The 19,046-nt window shown below is 44.0% G+C and overlaps 1 protein-coding gene and 1 long non-coding RNA gene across 2 annotated transcripts in view; one reads left to right on the top strand and one right to left on the bottom strand.

The window, feature by feature from the left end:
• The window catches only part of LOC124120995 (golgin IMH1-like), an 87,591-nt gene that overhangs the window by 29,523 nt on the left and 39,022 nt on the right, over positions 1 to 19,046 (bottom strand). The window lies entirely within an intron of this gene.
• Positions 609 to 17,795, top strand: LOC125379325. The gene is made up of 3 exons (XR_007220679.1): positions 609 to 645; positions 16,710 to 16,788; positions 17,528 to 17,795. It is a non-coding gene; the product is annotated as an uncharacterized LOC125379325 (long non-coding RNA).

Here is a 19,046-nt window from a genome sequence, read left to right as displayed (position 1 = left end):
TCAATCACCCCAAACACGGAAATCCCGGTCGAAATCTACCTGAGCCATCCACAACGAGGACGTCAAGTATTTCGAAAACTCGATTGGCAGCCGAAGGAAGGAAGAGCAGCTTTCAGATGCCAGGTACGTAGCAGGGCTTCGAGACATAATGTTCCACGATTTCTATACAGAGATCTTATGGAATGGATTGATTTAGATATTTTCTTGATCTCCATGTTACTACTGTAAACGTCAAGGGCCTTTTAGTTTTGTTGTTTTCGGAAACCCTTTGTTATTATTATGATCAAGTGTTTGTGGTGACATGGTATTTCTATTTGGGCTTGCATAAGAGCTACAGGTGCAGGACTTTTAAGGGTCGTGTCCTTATTCTCAACATAACGCTGGGATTTGATGATGAGGGTTAGTTACCAAGGGTATAAATCTGGCAAAGTGCATGTCAAACAAAATGTTGCATTCAATTCCAATCATGTGTTGCCACCTGAACCGCCTGAAAGTGAGATATGGATTATGACAGCTTATCAATCTTTAACAAATTCACACTGAAACATTGAAAGGATAAAGACAAGTTAGTTGTTTTCTGTTTCAGCATGTTCAGGGTTTGTGGGGAGGATTACAGACATCCTCAGGGAGGATACCAAGTATTGAGTGAGTATTTTTGTTTGTGATGAATACAAACTACATGTATACATCATGGTATATTTCAATGCAGTGTGAAACATCACACTCACAATAGTCCAGCTCTGTGATAGCAGCCTGTAAATAATTGAACAGGGACCAGACAATCTAGTGATTGTTATTATCAGCAAAGATCCATGCCCTCAGAGTATGATGACAACCTAGTCTGACCACCCAATTCATTAGTTGATTAGTGTTTGCAGCGGTAGAAACTAACACTTTTAGTCCACTAGTCCTAAAATGATAGCATATAGCAAAACCTTTAAAATGTCAAAATGACTGGTGCCAATTTCTAACCCTGGTGTTTGGATGTTGTGTTTGTGTGTGTATGTATGAGTGTATTTAGGTTGGTTTGTTGTTTATCGCCGCACTCAGCAATATTCCAGCTATATGACGGCGGTATGTAAATAATCGAGTCTGGACCAGACAACACAGTGATTGATATCATGAGCATCGAGCCACGGAATTGAGATCAATGACATGCATCAACCAAGTCAGCGAGCCTGACCACCAGATCCCGTTCGTCGCCTTTTACGACAAGCATAGTGGCCATTTACGGCAAGCATGGGTTGCTGAAGATCTATTCTACCCCGGAATCTTCACGGGTCGAGTGTATTTAACTTAAATCATGATTCTTATGCTTGTTTCTCTGTGCTATTACAATGTAACCCAAATTTTCTTGGGAATGATAAAGTATTCTCTTATTTATATCATTTCTGAACAAAGTGTCATATCAAGGTAGTAGTATAGAGTCACCAGGCAGGCCCTGTTTTTGGTGGAGGGAAAGGTGGAGGGAGCGTGAAAGGGCCCCCCAGCCTATCGGAGCGAGCGCAAGGGACAGCGCGTCACAGGTGTGGGGGAATGAAAGGTGTGTGTGTATAAGACAGAAAAGAATTCGTAAGTAAACAAAAAGTAAAGGGTATTCGATTGAGCTATGCGTATGGCGTGCTGCCCTGAATAGACAAGCAGCCCAGTTTGAATTGAGCGCGCTTGACAACTCACGTGACCACGTCGTTTCAAATTGTTTGTTGGTCGTAATGGTTTCGTTTATTTCAGACGTAAGTAGAAATTACAATTAGTGTACAACTCACGTAGTCGTTTCAAATTAACCGCTGGTTTTGATGAATGCAGGGTGTGTGTTGAAAAGTACAAGTACCGCAATAGAGGGTTATGTCAACACGTTATACGCCGGTTAATGTAGGTAAGGGGAAACAAAATGTACGTCTAGCTGGATCAAATTCATCTTGTACGGTCTACACGTTGTACACCGTGAACGTTAGACAACCCGTATAGAAAAAAAAAAATATAGCCAAATAGATAAGACTAAGCAATCAGCGAGCTAGCGGTGTCGTTTAATTACGTTTAGCGCGCAACAACGAGGTCGTCACGTCACCCTGCATTGACTATAACGCTGAAGGCGTGTGGAAAGAACTGAATGCAGAGCGCTCTGTCAACACGATATAAGGCAGAGCTATTTGGTCATTCTACAACATATAATACACCAGCCAACACTGTTACCGCCTTAGTCTGCTGAAAGCCTTCAAACCGACAACACGTCAATTGAGTTGCGCCCTCTTCTTCTTTAGCTAATAGCGTTTTCAAGATGGATTCTCCAAAAGGGTGAGTTTATTTTATTTTTTTTATTTTGTTGTAACATCCATTTCATCCGAAATGTCTCGTACTTCCATGTAATAGTTATCCTATCTAACGGCGAAAATTAATTCATTTCAGAACCTTCGATTGTCCACATTGCGAGAAATCCTATTCTCGCCGTGATAATTTGGCTAGACACGCCCGCACCACACACAGGGGAGAGCGTTTCGTTTGCGAGAAGTGCACCAAATCGTTTTCCAGAAACGAAATTTTGAAACAACACAAGTGTACCTTCTCGCAGCGGTTGGAGCACTACCAGTGTAGCGTAAGTTTTGAAATTTATGTATAAACGATATTTCATAAGATCTATTTTTTACACATCTATCTATATGTCGTGGTAGTACAGCGTTACTAAGACTTAAAACGGCACTGTGAGTCTTGGTTATGCATTCATAGGTTTTCATAAGATCTATTTTTACCAACACAGAAATTTCCTGTTACTGTAACTTATAAAATAGTACTGTCATAAAATTCGTGTTATTCCGGTGTTTATATGACTTAAAATATCACTATCGTCGAGTTATTGTTGTTTTTACATTCATTGCATAAGTGTGATCAAGTAATAGTAAAACTACTTTTTATGCCTACAGAAATGCTCTGAAAAATTTGCATCTCCCCGTGAGTTGGCCGTGCATTTCCGACGACTTCATTCCGACAGTAAGTGTGATATTGATTCTGAACTGCTAGCATGAACATTATTTCATTAAAATACACTCATAAAACATTCTCTTTATAATACATTGTATAAGAAATTATAGAACGAAACAGAATCAACACTTTTTTTTTTTTAATATTTATTTTATATTTACGTTTGATTTGAGCATGAGTTAGTTTTATAGACCATTTTATATCTCTCGTTATTAAAGGACCCACTACCACAGAGCCCCAACCGTCCACCTCCTCGGGGCTGAGCGGCGCTGAAATGAAGTCACCTGGAGGTATGCATATGATTAAGATATACATAACTATACAGAACTATAGCATTCAGCTGAAGCCTAAGTCTATGCATTTCGTTCAGTTATTCATGATGTATACATTTCTCTCAACAGCTTCTTCCCGCCGTGCGACTGAAGCTTTTTCATGTCGCACCTGCCACCAACGTTTTCTGACCCGGTCGTCTCTCTACCGACACCAAATGACAGAGGGACATCGGGTCTTGCCGTCCCAGTCCGGCAGTGGCGACGGGAAGGAGAACAAGCTCCAGGATCGTCCCTGGGGAGAGGATCCGGCCCCTTGGGACGCGGAAAATGGCCAGGTAGCGGAGCTCGGACTTCAGGAGGCTTATGACCTGAACGCTCCGTTTATCCTGGCCCCGGACCATCACGGGGACGTGCTTTCGACATTCAACGTTCCCGTGACCAATGTCATTTCGATAGGTGAGTTGATGGAATGTGCCAGGGATATTTATCAAACTTTAAATTATAGTTTTAGAATGAATTTAGCGTTCGGTGTCACCTTGCGTCACGTGGAAACGGGGCGCTATCGCTATTTCCATCCCTACGTTAATGATGCTCTGTTTTCATCTCCCATCTATGTCACCGAGTGCAAGGGACTCGAGCGATTGCGTCAAGCAGTAGAAAGCCTAGATCTCCTCTCTCATGTATTGAAACAGCGTCCCGACACCAAATGGAAACCGGTTTTGATCACGAATGTACAGTTTTACGTCTACAGAACAAATTTTCCTCTCGGCCATCCCCCCTCCCCACTCCCGGCTTATATTAAAACCACAAAACCATCTTTTCTTTAGATCGTAATGACCGTGGTCAACTTTACGAGGACCACTTGTGTGCTTTCCGCTGCTTGGCGCTACATCGCAACCCTTGCGCACGGCGTTCTTTAGAAAAACCTGCTAGAGCTCTTTACTATGAATGGGTGGTATACTCTCGGGGTAAACTTTTTCCTTCTCTGGACAATGTTCGCCCCGAGGAGTATACCGGTCTTGACCCAGGTCATTTTTCTCATTTCGAAAGTTGCTTCGGTGTGAACCTGTCTGTGTATACTCTCAACGAGATCGGGATAGCTCAACCCCTGTATAAATCTCGCGGCCAGTTTAACGATGACATCTTTCTAAACCGCTATGAATCCCATCTGTCCCTCATCACTGATATGAAAACGTATTGTAAACGTTATCAGTGCCTCACGTGTGAAAAGCTCTTCCGTGACAAATCTAATTTTAATCAACACCAGCGCACGTGTACGGGTCAAACAACCTTGTCCTTTCCCGGTGGTTTCCACCGGCGTACCAAAAGTGTCTTTGACGAGTTGGAAGAGTACGGTTTATCTGTCGAGTCCGGAGAGAGATTTTTTCCGTGGTTTATCGTGTTCGACTTTGAATGTTTGCTCCAGCCCATCAATCAGGGCACCGAGAAACTGAGGTGGATGCAGGAACACAGGCCCATTTCTGTGAGTGTGTGTTGCAAAGTGGAGGGGTTTACCTCTCCTCACTGCATCGTCAATGCCGATCAAGAAGTATTGATCGGCGACATGATAAAGTACATGTCTCAGATCGCCTCCAGAGTGAACGAACTCGCCACGGAGAAATGGAGTTTTCAGCTGGGCTACCTCATCACCCGACTGGCTAGTTTGCCCGAGTCTGGAGATGAGGAGAAGAAAGAGGGTGCTCCGAATAACCCTCTTTCACAGCTTCGTAAGCAACTCTCCAGTTTGTACGGGAAACTTTTGGGGTACTGTTGTCAACTCAGCTCGTTACGACTTGAACGTGATCAAGGAAAAGCTACCCAAACATCTCTCTCTCGACGATGCGGAATCTCGCGGGTTCACCGTCAAGAAAAACAACGGTTACTTGTGTCAAAGTAACGAGAGTTTTAAATTTCTTGACGTCACCCAGTATCTCTCTCCCGGAACGAGTTATGCTCAGTTTCTGAAAGCTTTCGGTGTACAAGAGAAAAAGGGATTTTTCCCTTACGAGTATCTTGATACGGTCGACAAGCTGGAAGAAACACGGCTTCCACCTTTGGGCGAGGCTTGGCATTCCAGTCTCAAACAGAAATCTGTCCTCGACGACGGCTTGAAATCAGTCGAGGACAATTATACCGACCTCGAGGAAGTCTGGAGACGGGAAGGGATGTCCACGTTTCGAGATTTCCTCGAGTGGTATAACAATTTAGATGTAGGCCCATTTGTCGAAGCCGTAAAAGAAATGCAACGGTTTTATTTCGAGGACGGCATCGACCTCTTTAAAACCACCATGTCGGTGCCCGGTGTGGCCCGGCAAAAACTGTTCCGAGAGAGCGAGAGAGAGGGGGTCACCTTTGCTCTGTTCGTGATCTCGCTTGTTACATCCACGCCAAACGACCAACTTTCTATCGCAACAACAGAGGTGCTGTGAGCGAACGTCGGATCTTGCAAGGGGTGCTGACCGGAGAACTGTTTGGCATGGTCGAAGCAGACATTCATACACCCGAACAGTGGATCCCCGGACAGAACCCCCACGGTACTCGTCTCTCCCCTCGAGAGTATTTCGAGGAAATGACTCCCTTGTTCTGTAACGCAGATGTTCCGTTCGAGGTGCTGGGGGAACATATGCAAGACTATATTCGGGAGAACGACCTAAGCACAAAACCGCGGCGCATGCTCGTTGGCGGTGTGAAAGCGCGTAAAATGATGATCGCCACACCTTTGTTGAGATGGTATCTCGAACACGGTCTGGTGGTCGATCGCGTGTATCAGGTCGTAGAGTACACTCCGAAACCGTGCTTCCAACGGTTTGTCAGTGATGTGTGCTCGGTGAGACGAGAAGCCGACAGCGACCCTAGCAAATCTATTCGCGGTGATACGGCAAAACTGACCGGTAATTCTGCTTACGGCGGCGAGTGATCAAGTGAACATACCCCAGTTTCGCAAATTGACGGAACTGGGAGATGAGTACTTTGAGGTGGAGAAAGCCAAGAAATTACTCCGCCTCGATACTCCGGTGCAACTGGGATATTTCATCTTGCAGTACGCCAAGTTGCGCATGCTTCAATTTTACTACGATTTCATGGATGTGTACGTAGATCGTAGTGATTTTGAATACTGCGAAATGGATACGGATTCAGCTTACATGGCGCTCAGTGTGCCGTGTTTAGCAGAGGTGATCCGTCCCCACATGAAGCCAGAGTATGATCATCAATTACAGGGACTATGCGGGACGCAAGAGGGCGTCGCCATGCGTTGGTTTCCACGCACGTGCTGTTCCACGCACGCCCTTCACGATAAACGTACGCCGGGTTTATTTAAACTCGAGTACGAAGGAGAGGAAATGATTGGGCTCTGCAGTAAGACTTACGCCGTATCCCAATCCACTCTCGAGCGCATTCCGTGTCCCTTGCCGAGTTGGACGGTACAGACAGCGCAACGCCTCCTCCGTCGAGCCCGTCGCCAACGTTGCCATACATCTCACAACAGCCGCCGTTCGAATCCTCCCTTGATCCTCAAAATCCTGCGCAAGGTGAAATTCTCTTCGAAAGGCATTTCCAAACGCACATTGAAAAACCCTCTAATTGCGTTTCGGCAGGTCTTGCGCACGAGAGTTCCTGGGGAAGGTTCGAACCGCGGATTTAGGTTAAAAGGCAACACCATGTGCACGTATCACCAGCGTAGACAGGGGTTGACCTATCTCTACTGCAAACGCAGAGTTTTAGCCGACGGCGTTCACACCGCTCCCTTAGACCTAGAGCTTTGTCCTTGGCCTTCCCGTGAAGACAGGTTGGATGACACCGACACCTTTTTGGCCGAACTTTTAGAAAATTTAGCAGAAAATTAAACAAAATTCCCAAGCACGTTCCCTCAACTCCAGTAGTGTACATATTATAGTTATTTATTTATTTATTATTATTAGAAGCATATTATGATAAACATAAGTATTTCTTTCAAAAGTATTCTCTTCGCTATCTGTGATATTTAGGTTTCTCAAATGTATTTACATAAATAAATCTATGTTATTTTTGAAAGAGTGTTGGTTGTCTTGTCTTGTCTTATGCCATGTAGGTCTACTTTCTAGAAGTCGAGTATGAAATAATACATCCATTCACATACCAGTCCCGTACCCACTCGGAATAGAATGTACTGCCTTCTATAAGTTAACTGCATAGTGCAAACTTATTAGAAAATGAGACTGGTTTCCTTCGCTGTTAAGTGAGAAAATAAGACTGGTTTCCTTTGCGGTTGACGACACGCGTGAGAAAATAAGACTGGTTTCCTTTGCTGTAAGCAAAAGAGACAAAGTTAGTTTCATGGGAGCCATTCTACACCCTATAGTCTCGGAGGGCGATGCTATGCGCTATTATGTGTATTGTTAGCGAATTGGGGTGTAGGTATTGTGCTTATTGTAGGCGCAAAGGGGACAGGCCCTTTAAGAGCGACTTCAGCGTACTGCGATTCTATATACCGCATAACATTCACACAAACAACACGAGACTTGCGAATTGGGGTGTGGGTAGGGTGCTTATTGTAGGCGCAAAGGGGACAGGCCCTTTAAGAGCGATTGTAGCGTACTGCCATTCTATGTACCGCATAACATTCACACAAACAACACGAGACTTCCATTCTATCGAATCAGTGTTTATTACTAACAGCTCGTTATGGTGATACATAAGACAGTATAGTCATTTTAATACACAGTTTCCAGTGGCAACATGAGACAAACTTTCTATCAATTCACGTTTAAAACTAACAACAAGAGAGATTCCATACTATTTTACAGTTTCTAATGGTTTGAATTTCTTCTTCGCACCGGGAACACCGTCCCTCACTTTGCCACGCACGAACATGGGTTGAGTTCGTTTTCTCTTGCCTTTTCCCACCTGAGAGAAAAAGGGTTGTGAGTTGGGTAGATGTTTCAGTTGACGGGTAAATGCTTGAAATCCAACATCTTTTATATCGTTACAGTGTAACATAAACTGTCGAATGCAGTCAATCACATTAGAATGCTTTATAGGGTGTCCGTGTTTATCCAACCATTCGAGGTTAGCATTCCAGTTAATGCGGCCGAGCTCTTTTTGTTGGTTGAGATATTGCCATAGCGACACTAACTTTCCCTTTTGGTCGTTCGAGTGGACGCGTTGTAACAGTAGATATAAAACATCTTGACAGTATAGGGGTGGGTTCGCTACTGTTGCATTCCCTCCTCCTGTTGTTTGTGGGATATGTGAGGCGATGTTATCGTGGATGGTCGTGTCCCGCTCAGCCGGTGGTTCCTCAGTTGTAGTGTTGTCTGGAGTCTGCTGCTGTTGTAGCATAGGGGCTGGTGGGGGTTTCAGGGCTGGAGGGAGGTTGGCTTCCATCTTCGGAAGGAGGTTGGATCAGGCGATGGTACGTCTCGCGAGATAACAGGATCATGGGTTTCGTCATGTTTAGGTGCGAAATACCTGTCGAGCGCTCTCACACAAGGTGGTAATATAAAGTGAAAAGAAACCAGCAACTCCCTTTTAGCTCTGTATCCTTCCCGTTTGCTGGCTAGTAACCGAATGATCTTTCTGTACCGGTACAAGGTCTTTTTCTCGCGATCCGTCACGGTAATGTGTCCGATGATAATGTTATGTAACAGCGTGATGATGGCCTTAAACTGGTTTTTGGACAGATGAGACAGTAATGTTTTACGTTGTACAGGCTTAGACCGACTCAGTACGTGGAGAAAATCCACGTTATCTCGAATGCACTCGCTCATGGTGTGAAGCGAACCTTTTTGTACGTATAACCTACAGGCCCGCCGTATGAATCGGGTTGGTCCACTCCAATCTGCCAAGCTTCTTTAAGAGATGTGATGCACGCTTCCTTCGATGAAAACCACGTAGGGCTCTCTTTTAAGGTGATCTCTTCGGTCTGGTGCGGGGTAGCTCTTACGGACAAGGTAGAGGATGGCGGGTTACACACGATGGTCCAAAAGTAGACCTTGCTCATAGCGCGGCTGCTGTAAGACTGACTCGACTAAAGCGTGTTTATCGCTTTTTATTTGGGAAAATAGAGGGTGCAAAGTTCGCCGGGTAAGATGCCGGTGCGTAAGCTTCCGTATTCCGGGTCACTGTACGGCGAGGCGTCCACGACTAAATAACCGTATTTCCTCCCTTCCACGGCATCCTCGTAAGATTCCGAAAAATACTTGCTTTGACCTGGAAATATTTGCGAGGCCAAAATCTTGTATTCGTGAGCGGAACGGGGATTCCTCATCAAGACGAATATATGCGTATTCACGCTCACCGTCCGTGAACAGGGACCTTTAGGGTAGACGGACTGTAGCAGATTGATTACGGTAAAACCCAGATGATGCGACAAGGTGGTATACACGTTTAACATGAGTTTACTGGTACATATGTCCATCATGAGATCGTCTAACACGAGAATCATGTTTTTGCTCGACTGATCGGACCACAAACGTAGTTGGCTTTCGCTGGGCAAAGATTCGTGAAACTGAATGTTAGCAATAGATTGCTGCACGTCGGCGTACAGATCCTGCCACACCCCGTAACAGTACACGATGAGGTCAGGTGGCTTATCAAACACGGTACTGGCATTCTCTAACAGGCGTTTCGTCCAATAGGTCTTGCCGCTACACGTGCCCCCGATTACGGACAAGGTGGTAGGTGTGATGAAAGGGAGCAAACATTTCTCGGACATATTTCACGGAGTGTTTGTTTGAACTGATACATTCTGTCACTGGTGCGGGCTTATTTATGCAGCCCTCGGTACGAGTGGCCGTTGTTGACGTCTAGCCAGTCTTTGGAGAGCTCTTTGGGCTTCGTCTCTGACCTGTCTGACGTGTTCGTACTCGAATATAAACTGAATCAAGGGAGTATGGTTTAACAGGGTTCGCTTAATGCTTCTATTCGTCGTGTCGGGACGAGCGATACGTCGCAACATTCTCAAATAATGGTTGTGGGGATGAGGCTGTAAGAAACGACGATTCTCACCGCGTGTTACCGGGATGCGAGCATCGAGCAATCGCTTTACGATGGCTTTAGTACCTTTGATTTGCTCGCCGTTCATGCTGCGAATATCGCGCAAGGTTTTTTGGTAATCGTTCGACGAAAGAAGTTGTCTGAAAAACGTGTAATGTCGCAGGACGTATCTCGCCATGTCTGAATCGTACGGTGTCACACTCGACAATGACACGTACTCGTGAGACTTTGATCCTAAATAATCATGAAAACCGTATAACCCAACTTACATTGAACCATATACATACGTCCATGTCATATATAGAACTGAAACACAATAGACATTTTCTCTGTTTTTATTGACTCGTCTACCACTCTACAGGAGGAAAGATCGTGTTATATCGTAAAACACGTCAAACAGTACTTGAAATAGTCACAGATAAAGCGAGTCACATACGCATTATTGCGTGTTTTGTCTGTACCAAACATCTGTACGATATCTCGTAAACTAGCACTATTTCTACATTTCTGTAACGCGTAATATAAACAATAGAATCCACAAGCGCTCGAACTTGATTGCTGTAAAACAGACGTGTTATATCGATAACTGCGAGAATGTCTCTTGATAAAATATTCAAATTCACGATGATAGTAACTGGGTTTCTGTCCATAACTATCAAAAAACTCGCCGACTCCACTCCCGTCAAAGTAAAAGGCAACCCAATGTTGACCCTCGCCACGTGCTAGGTCCGTGTTAGCCACACATCCCCATGGTTTTCCACTGGAAGGTACGGTGATGTTAGCTAATGTATCTCTCGCGTACACACCCACCACGTGTGTACGGAGGCTGGGGTCGCTACGGATGGCACACTGTAACTGTCGTTTGTACATTGTCTACTTTAGAAACACGTTACGGCTTTGGTCGATTTCGATGAGGGCCGGAAACTTGGCCAGGGCGATGACGTTGAAGGTATGGGCGAGGGCTTGAGCAAACTGGACTTCTAGTCGTAGATTACCCGACTTGACCAGATTTAGATATTCCCCTCCATCGCCTTGTATGTCTTGCAGGTTAAACACGTACAAGGCATGACCTACGGAAAATTCCGTGCGGTCCAAGTTCAAACCTTTGTCTTTGCGCCATTTGTTATTCCAGTCGTACAGACCGGCGTAAGCCTCGACGTCGTTCGACTCTAACGGTCGTCCGGGTACACTGGTACCGTTCAAGTACAGTCCCATGCTTTTAACGATGTCGCCTTGGAAACAGAAGGGATTGACCGTGTACGATCCGTTCACCCCATCGGACCTCACTAAGGCGACCACGAGTCGACTGGGGACTTCGTCCTGAAACATGGCGTCCCAGTTAAAACTCAGACTGGACGAGGCGACCGAGGCCATTTTGATCATGGATCGTTCGTACGGGTACAGGGCGTTGGCTTTTTCGAACTGTTTGTTGTGGGCCACGATGAGAGCGTCGTTGATCCTCAGTTTGCATACCTTCAGGTACACGTCTTGCAGTTCGACGGTGTAATGTTTATCGGTCTCGTCGGACATCAAGACAAAGGTCGTGTTGGAGCGAAACAGTTTGAGCCCCACGTCCACGCCGTTCACCAGATGACGGTCGAAACCGAACACGTCTTCCATGAGGGGTCCCGTTAGGGTGAGCGACTTGCTTCCGGCGATGAAGCTTCCTCGATTAATGAGACCGTCATTGCTACCGGCATAGGGATCAGCGGAGTTAAAATCATCCACAGTGACACCCGAATCTTTGTAATACAGCTGACTGGTCAGCTGACTGGTCTTGGTATCGGCGCCGTAGTCGAGGACGGTTTCCATGAGAGCTTTGTAAGGGTAACTGGCATTGCTGGAGCTCACTTGTTGTCCCTGTAGGAACACGCTCACCTGATTCCACAAGCTGTGCAAAGTGAGGTTGACGGGCACTACTTTTTCTTTATCGGCTAAGGGCGTTTTGTCGGTGTGAGTGACTTTGAGTTTGACGTGAAGTCGGGTCTTGCTCAAGTCGATGTAGTCTTTCCCTCCATTGGGTATGTGAAATTCCACCGGACTGGAATCGGTGATGACGGACAGGGGCCTTACGTTCTCGTAGTAATGTTGAAGGATGCTGGTTTGATAGGGTGGCAGTTCGAATAAATCTAAGCTATTTGGCAGGGCTTCGGTAAACTCTTTCTCCGTCAGTACCGACATGGTTACTGGTTGAAGATGTCTCTGGGGTCGATAGCGGGGGTATCTTTAAACTCGATGAAGGATCGTTTAGAGCTGTTACCCTCGCGACGTACTTTCTTCGAAGTGACAATCTTGTCTCCTGCTTTGCGTTTTATAGCCTTAGTTCGTTTCTGAGCCGCCACGGCTCTCTGGACCACGTTCTGATTGGGTGACGTCATTGTTACGTTCAATTTAGAGTCGCGGCTGGGTGATACTTTGGCTAGGGGTGCGATGGGAATGATTCGCGACATGGGTCGACATTTGATCAGCTGTTTTCCCTCATGCTTACTTCCGCGATCTACTAAAAAGTCCACAAACTTCTTAGTGTCGGGAATGTACAGTTTCCGTTCCATCGTGCTTAAGTCAGAAAGGGATACCGTCGCAACACGAGTGATACGTTCACGGTCTCTTTCAGAAATGAATGCGATGTTCCTTCTGCACTCTTTATATACACTTCGATTTCTGACGTGTCTCTCATAATAACGGGTAAGTACCATGGCTGGTGAAAATAATAATTGGGTCCGTCTCTCAGATCGAGTCGTCTCAATAAAGGTAGATAATTCTCACCCACGTGTGAACTGTCGCACAGATTACACAACACGTCAATGGTGGTATTATTGATATCTTTCAACTCGACTCGGCCTAGTTTCATTTCTAACAGAGCCACCATCCACATGCCCTCCAGTTTCAAATGTTGAGACAGTTTCACCCGGAAACGGTAAGGCGTGTTGTCCGGATAATACTCCCGGGAGTCTGCACTGTTAAACACGATGTATTTATCCATTTTACTTGTCCTTCACTTCCCTTGCTTCTACCCAGGAATCGAAACTCGACGGCCAGCCTGCCCACCTGACTAAATAGTACAATTTCCCTTTGTCTTTCTTTTTCTTTAACACTTTTTCGATATCCCATGCGGTATCTAAATCTTTATCAACACGCTGTAATTCTTCTTCGTAAAAGCATCCCTTTAAGAACTGGTCGTGAAAATCTTTCAGCGTGTATAAAGGAATACCCTGTCGTCGATAACGGGCTGCTACTTTAAATAACTCTTCCGTCCATCTCAAGTTGTGTTCCTTAGCGAAAGGTTTTCTCAAATAACTGATTCTAACGATATCCCCTATTTTATATTGAAAAGGACGGATCTTGTGTGTTATGTACGGTGATGGTTTCGTGTATAAATGATTCCATACTTTGACTTCATTTCGCACATTCACATCTGCAGGAGCCCACTCGCCTAAACTTCTGTGTACGGTGTGATTGTAATTATACACTAAATCGGGTAGCACGTCCACATAGCGCTCGGTGTTCTTGTGTGTCAGATACCTCGCTATGAGTGACCTCAACGTTCGAATGACTCTCTCGGCGTAATTCGCTTTAATAGAGTACTCTGAGACGTTGAAATTTGCGTTCCACCGACTTATGAAGCGTGTAAGCATCGTGCTTGTTCAATTCGGCTTTTACCTTGGACACGCTAACCGTTTTCCCACGTCTTTTTAAACTTTGTTGAAATTTGGAGGCACCGTAATACGCACCCGGGGACTTGGGATTAAAGTAATAGCTCTCTAACTCTTTCTGACGAGACGACGACGGTGTTACACGTGACTTACCAGACATGTTTCTGTCTCCTGAGGTAAACTCAACTGCGACCGCCCCATCTGGGCACACTCTCTTTATATACACAGCAATGATAAACAGACACATGCATTGTTCAATACTATTATTATTTATTACATACAAGGCAAACATGAGTGTACAGCTATTGAGATGCTACTTCGGATTATATACAACAGCATACCGTTCACCGGAATGCTCTTTCTAAATACAACATTTTCCATACACGGTCCTGTATGTCTTTTAACCAGTCACCCGTTTTGAAGTGAGTGTCCAGATGGTCCTTACACCGATACTGACAGATAGCGTGGGAAGACACGCTGCTTAAGCTTGGATCTTCGTGAATCAATCGAATCCATTGATCAATCACATGATCGTCATTCACTTCGTCTAAGGCTGTATTTATGTATTGGTGTATTTTGTGTTGGTCAGACAAGTCTTGACAAGTATGGTATTGACTGTCAGTTTGTTCAAACATGCAACCGAAACACAGTTGAACGGCGAGTCGTTTGATAATTTTACACAGTTCCACAGTATAGCATAGCGTCAGTAACGACAACGTGTAGTCAGTGACTTCAACCGATTCCACTTCGTCTACGACGATAGCTTTCATCTTCTTAGTGATGATTCGTTTTAACTTCTTATCCTCGTTGGGGACTTTCATCTCGGCATCTTGTATACAATGTTCCCGATGTTGAAACCATCTAGACGACTGTATAACGACGGTTTCGTGGATCCGATCGGGTTCGCGTTGCACGTACTTCCAGGTGAAGAAAGTCATTCTGTCACTCGACATTCTATATAGGATGGAAGTTTTCTTTCTCGGCTAGGTTTCAGGGAAGGATGCGACTCGTAAGGAAGCCTCATGCCTGAATGAAACAGTATGCGTGGTGTACTTTCTTTTTATATCTGTTATATTTAGAAAATGATATCATGATGCAGTCGACGTATAGTCTGCACAGTCACAGTTCATTATAACGTTCACATACTGCGTGGATTGTATGCCATACAGTCATCCAGTAGCGTCCTGACTTTGAGCAGCTGACGCCATTCTTCTGGCTTAAGAGCCATGCCTTTGCGCGTCGGTTTTACTTCCCGTTCGCCATCGGGTAGCCACCACTGCCGTATATCCATGACTTTGTTTGGCGAGTTCATGGTTAGGAAAACGTTACACCCTAACGGTAGACAGAGAGAGCAATCTACCTTGTTCAGGATTTGACTTAACGAGTCTGACACAGTCTTTTCAATAACCTTCAGCTGCGCCCATTGATCGAGAGATAAACAAATACCTGCCTTGGTGGGATACAGTATGCCTTCAGCACTCCATTCGTATTGACGAATGTCTATTTTCCACTCTCCACTCCAACGGGTAGCCTTGATGTAGCGACTACTGCCGATATGAAACATACTCTCTCTGTGTTCTTCTGATGAATCCACTGCTTGCTTTGTGGATCCCGTAGATGGACTTGTACTGCACGTTGCCATGACTCAAGGAAAGTGCTGTGATCTTCTAGGTAATAAGCGATAACACCGAGCAAAGTGAAAAGCATTCAGTGTGGTACGGAAGGCCTCTGCGCTGTAAATGATTCCCTTTGGGTTCAAATCTGTTTCATATACTGCGGGCCTAGTCACGTGATGCACACGTGACGTGGTATAACATTTTCCTCGTGAAACATTTTTTCCATGATAAACTCTGTTCTCTCTTCGAATTAAGGGTGAGTATTGTAAACATGAAAATGTCCTATAGATTGCTTCCATCACTTTCCCAACAAACCTAGCGTCGTGCCGTCACATTGCTACATGTAGTTATCGGTTTTCTATCTATTTTCAAAATAATATGTTACACGGTTAAAACTCAAACCGTAGGGTTTATTTGTCATCGTCTCTATTGCGGTATGGTCGTACTTTCAACACACACCCTGCATTCATCAAAACCAGCGGTTAATTTGAAACGACTACTGAGTTATACACTAATTGTAATTTCTACTTACGTCTGAAATAAACGAAACCATTACGACCAACAAACAATTTGAAACGACGTGGTCACGTGAGTTGTCAAGCGCGCTCAATTCAAACTGGGCTGCTTGTCTATTCAGGGCAGCACGCCATACGCATAGCTCAATCGAATACCCTTTACTTTTTGTTTACTTACGAATTCTTTTCTGTCTTATACACACACACCTTTCATTCCCCCACACCTGTGACGCGCTGTCCCTTGCGCTCGCTCCGATAGGCTGGGGGGCCCTTTCACGCTCCCTCCACCTTTCCCTCCACCAAAAACAGGGCCTGCCTGGTGACTCTATACTACTCAAGGTTAGATCTCTGTCAAAACAGTGCCATGGAAAAGCCAAACAAATAGCCTAGAAATAGAAGTAAATACTGCATTGCATTAATCTGCATTTCAATAAAATTTGGCAATAATTCATGGAATGATATTCACCTCGAACAAGTTATTTCCTATGTAATGTATGTGTTGAATAACCCTGACTTTGTTGTCAAAATATTGTTTTGACATTTGTTAAATATGGGGATAAATGTCATCTCTGAATGTTTGACATGAAATATTATGATTAGGGTAGTTCTAAGTCGGAATCACAACCGGGGTCTTTTCATTCAAATGTACAACATGTACAGTTTGGACATTTTTCTGTGATGTGAATCTACTTATGTTTGTAGAATGTCCGGATGAATAAAAGAGACAGTCATCTGTGCAGCATCAATGCAAAGAAAGACCACAGAAGAGCAACAGTGAGTGGTAAATATTTTGAAATTATTCTGTTTGGTTCATATGGTTATTTCGCAAATATGTCTTCAGTTTGTTCCTTATCGCTGTGGGCACGGATGTCCTATTATCTAAGGCACTACAATTTTCTGTGCAGAGTTGCATCTCTTGGGCTTAGCAGAAACCTATAGTTCATGGGTTCAAATCCTGGTTCTCCCCGATTATGTTGTTAGGTTTGTCAGCATTATACACATGCTCGTGGGATTCATCAAAGACCTGCATCACTTAGGGCTTTCTTCCCACATCAAGCTAACTTGCGTTGTTATATGTGGAATACTGTTCAAAGCAGTGTTAAAGCCAACTCATTTTTAACACTGCATCCAGCAATAGTTTGGCTTTATGACAAGGATTGTAAATATATATTTTTCCATGTTGATGAGTTCTAAACAATCACTAAATAACATCTCTTAAAAAGATTCCAAGCCTAATTAATAGATGAGGTAGTGATTTAGTAGGCTCATTGATCGCATGTAATCATACCACAGTGATGTGGGATATTGTCCATAATAGTTATCATCGGTTTGTCTGGACCGAGTTCATAACATTAGTCACTGGTTTGTCTGGTTGAGATTTGAGATGTGATTAGCTTAAATGTTTAGCATATAACAAGACTCACATATGAAAACTTAAGTGATTTTGCTGCCTTCTATCTGTAAGTACATGTGGCAACAATTCTTTTTGATTGCTAAAATCTTTTTACATAATGCTGCAGAAACTGAAGTCCTGCTTGAGATCCCTGGATGAGTACTCCAGGTTGACAGTCTGGAAGGACGAGACAAGGGAGTCCTAAACAGAGGCTGCACCCCTTCAGATATCAGAGGTGATTTGCAGACAGCGATGACGAGGGTCCTGTTATTTCAATGGAGGCCGACCGAGAAGTTGTATGCCAAATGGTACTGGGACACACACAGGCTGGTCTGGCTAATGTGAGAAGACCAACCAATGCCAAGCTGGAGTGGAATTCTTCCAGGACATTCAGGGAATTGTTGTCTTGAGCCATGTGGTAAACACTTGAAAGGAATGATAAATGGGACTTATTGTCTTTAAATGTGGACCCAAACACCAAATGGAAAGTTCACAATTCTACTAACACAATGCAGCAGAGATAGAGTCTAACTGGTACCCCCTCATCCTGGTTCCTGTTCATCCATGGCAATATAGAAAGAAAAGATTGAGGGAAAGTAAGTTCTCTGAACTGGTGAACATAATCCGTAGGTACTGTCAAGCAAACAGTTATCACACTCTGTTATGAGTATTGAAGAATAGGATGAAATTGCATACTGCATCAGGAACCATCATGTGAACACTGTTCAATGTGCGATATACTATAGGCATATGAATAACAGAAATTGATAATTTGATTGTTGCTTATGTTTCATTTGCCAGCTGTGTAAATGGGAATGTTTGCCTCAGTTTAATAGCCACACTTATCTTATGAAACCATGCATTGCTTGGGCATCTCAAGAATAAATAACACATGTTTCCTTTGCTCTGAAAACGTCTGATGCCACATTGATCTGTTATGTCAAAGGTCAAAGTCACAACCAGACAAAAAGTTTGTTTGTGGTCTAACTCTTCCTTTGGACAGGGGTCGAAGTTGGAAAAAGGTCGCGTGTGATCTATATATACTACATTTTCCCCTAAATTGCCTTTTCTGCAGAAGTCTTAGTAACCCTCATACATATACTGGTTACATTACTTCCATATTTTGGTCAATGATATGTTGAATTCTACCAAAGGACTGCATATTTGGTTTATGTGCAGGATAGCTCTTTGAAATGTTTTTGAAATATGTATCACTGATATTGAAGGTCAAATTCACACTCAAAAGTGATAACTCTTGAAGGGTTGAAGTGTAAGATCAAGGCAATAGTGGAGGGGTCACTCATAAAGTATTTCTGCAATTATAACCAAAATGCCTATTTCTGGAGATATTTGTGAAGTATTAAGCACATAGTTGTTATATTATTTGAATACACATATATGTGCAGTTGTTACAACTCCAGTGTCAAATTAACTCTCAATCCCTTTTAATAAAAGAATTCACAGTAACTGAGGAAGAGCTTACTGTAGTACCATAAAACTAGGGTGAGGCAAATTTCAATGAAGTTAGTATTTTGGATATAACAAGTACATGTACCGTTACAAATAGTCTTATTATCATCTCACTAGGACCAAAGGCCCAAGTGAGCACATTGTCAATGACTTTTTCTTTTTCTCAGTACAAACTG

Source organism: Haliotis rufescens, unplaced genomic scaffold, assembly GCF_023055435.1.
Source record: "Haliotis rufescens isolate VD_foot unplaced genomic scaffold, xgHalRufe1.0.p SCAF_14, whole genome shotgun sequence".
Lineage (NCBI taxonomy): Eukaryota > Metazoa > Mollusca > Gastropoda > Lepetellida > Haliotidae > Haliotis > Haliotis rufescens.
This window is presented reverse-complemented; position numbering and strand designations above follow the sequence as displayed.